This window comes from Dipodomys spectabilis, unplaced genomic scaffold (genome assembly GCF_019054845.1).
Source record: "Dipodomys spectabilis isolate Male_0828 unplaced genomic scaffold, ASM1905484v1 ptg000129l, whole genome shotgun sequence".
In the NCBI taxonomy this organism is placed as follows: Eukaryota; Metazoa; Chordata; class Mammalia; order Rodentia; family Heteromyidae; genus Dipodomys; species Dipodomys spectabilis.
In genome coordinates this window covers 1,149,714-1,152,556 of record NW_024870806.1, presented here as the reverse complement: position 1 = coordinate 1,152,556, position 2,843 = coordinate 1,149,714, and the positions used below count along the sequence as shown (strand labels likewise).

The 2,843-nt window shown below is 35.8% G+C and overlaps 1 pseudogene; it reads left to right on the top strand.

Annotated features, from left to right (window-relative positions):
* Positions 1-704: 704 nt before the first annotated feature.
* Positions 705-801, top strand: LOC122116257 (annotated as a pseudogene).
* The last annotated feature ends 2,042 nt before the right edge of the window (positions 802-2,843 follow it).

Here is a 2,843-nt window from a genome sequence, read left to right as displayed (position 1 = left end):
AAAAGGCAGTAGTGTAAGTTGCTGCATGGTTGGATGGTAGACAGGCCAGGACATTAAGTAATCATGCATACCAACAATTTTTTCACCTTCTTAGCGTTAGCTACTTTTGAAATGGAAGGTATAATAAACAATTATATTTTGATAAAATACCTTCTAGTCTGAACAGTTCTGTTTGAACTGTTCATCTCTCTATGATCCCTTGTAACCAAGATTAGTTTTCTTCTTGTAAGACAATCTATGCTGTCAGGGTAAGATGTTCTGGTTGGGCTGTTCCCACATGGAAGAAGTGTAAAGGCTCAGGTAGACATTTGTTCCTTAACACCTCATTTGGGAAAATGTCAGCTGAAGAAGTTTAGAAGTAGCTCTTAAGCAACGCTTACTTTGAATCCATTAGGTCCGCAAAGCTAATTCAGTTGAATAAATAAGTACTTGAAAAAGCCATCACTTTTGGACCTATCTATAAATAATTGAGAGTATGATCAAATTCCAAATAAAAAGACTTAAGATAGTCATTGACAAAAAAATTTTGCAAATGTGAGCATTCGACTGATAAATATAAATTTTCCACTATTCACAGAATTTTAGGAAATAAGATCGATAGCATTGTTAGGAACAATAAAGTTTCCTTGTTACAAGTAGGCACCCATAGATATAAACCTGTATAAAGATTGCATGATTAACTACTTAAATTTAGAGGATACTACACGCTTTAGCAGCATGTATACTCAAATTAAAATACAGAGATTAACATGGCACTTGCACAAGGATAATATGAAAATTTGAGAAGTATTCCATATTTTTCATTCTTCAGATTCAAGAAATGAAAAACAGTTATTAAAAAGTTGATTACAAAATTACAAGTGTAAAAATACACGTAATTCATATAATTTAGTTTGACATCAGTGTATTAAATCTTCACCTCAGAAAGGCGTTTACATAGCATAAACTTTACAAATATTCTCAAATTAGACAACATTGTCATTTTATCCCAAATAAAAATAATATTAAGTCCTAGAAAAAAAGGAAGCAACCTGTTTCTATATGGAATGCAATCGGAAAGGACACATTAATGAACCTATATATTATAAAATAATGTAGAATTCAAAGTATGTCTAGGAGAAAATAAAATAAATTATGAACATTTTCCAAACATATAATATAGAATATTTTAAAATATACTTTTTCAGACAAGCACAAGAAATATTTTAGTTTCTGTACTACTCATTTCAACAGATAAATTAAAATTATTTCTGATTAAAAAAATCACAAACTCTGAAGAAATTATTATACATATATACCAAAAATATTGAATACATTTTGACATCCAAGGCAGGCAATTCACTTGGAAAAATTCCACGGAATCCATGAATTTTTACAGTAAAATATTGGTGCTGCCAGGCATTGGTGGCTCATGCCTATAATCCTAGCTACACAGGAGGCTGAGATCTGAGGATCATGGTTCAAAGCCAGCCTGGGAAGGAAAGTCTGTGGTACACTTATCTCAAATAAACCACTAGAAAACTGGAAGTGGAACTGTGTCTCAAGTGGTAGAGCGCTAACCTTGAGCTGAAGAGCACAGGGATAGCTCCCAGGCCCAGATTTCAAGCCCCATGACTGACCAAAAAATATATATATTGCTCTTATTTGGATTGTGAAAATATTTTGTAGGGACACAAAAGATGGACTTGCATTTTTGAAATTTAAGAAACTTAACCCGACCATTAGGACTTCAGTGAACAATTTGTATAGCCTATCACAACTTCATAGAGGTAGTGATACATACTTATCCTTTTGGCAATATCAAATACAGTATCTTCTATGTTGTTCTTCCGGCCTGGTTTTATATAATGGTTCAACAGAAGGTGATCGAGCGTATATTTGCTATCTCAATTCTCAGCAACAAGATGTAAAGGTGTCAAAAATTCTTTAGTTTGGGGAAGTGGCGCTGCGGCTCAAGCAGTAGAGTGCTCGCCTTGAGCTGAAGAGCACAGCAACAGCACCCAAGCCCAGAGCTCCAGCCCCACAACTGACCAAAAAAAAACACAACAACAAAAAACAAACAAACAAAAATATTTGGGCTGGGAATATGGCTCAGTGGTAGAGCACTTAGCTTGCATGCATGAGGCCCTAGGTTCGATTCCTCAGCACCACATAAGCAGGAAAAAAAAGCCAGAAGTGGTGCTGTGGCTCAAGTGGTAGAGCGCTAGCCTTGAGCTGAAGAGCTGAGGGACAGCGTCCAGGCCCAGAGTTCAGGTCCCACTACCAAACCAAAAAAATTTTTTTTTAAGAAATGAGTCCTTTAGTCTGGGCATTGGTATATGTATCATGATGAAGTAAGAAAGAAGCCACTCTGGTATTATTCCATGTATATGCACTATGCAGGGGTGATCAGTCATCTACAGTTATTGCATGTGCCGCTTGAGACATCAACTCACTGATAATGTCTAAGTGTCCACTGTAGGCTTCTTGAAGAGGGGTATACTCATCATCATCCCTACTATTCACATGAGTGGCCTTTTGGGAAAGAAGACTCTGCAATGTAATAAGCTGAATATTTTCTGCAGCCCAATGAAGAAAATTGCTTGGATCCTTCTCCAATTTTATTTCTTGCAATTGATACCATTCCTTACTTTTTCATCTTGTTCCCCATATTCCTAAGAATTGCCTAACCAGAGACTTTGAGTGCCAGTGGGAATGAGGTGTCCATGTATTTCCCTAATATTTCACATTGGTTGAACTGGTCAGAAATATCTGGTGAATTTTCTGCAACTGTTTATTCATCATGATTTATTTTCTCTTTTTCCAATTTTACTATTCGAAATTATTCTAACTGGAGAGTAGGG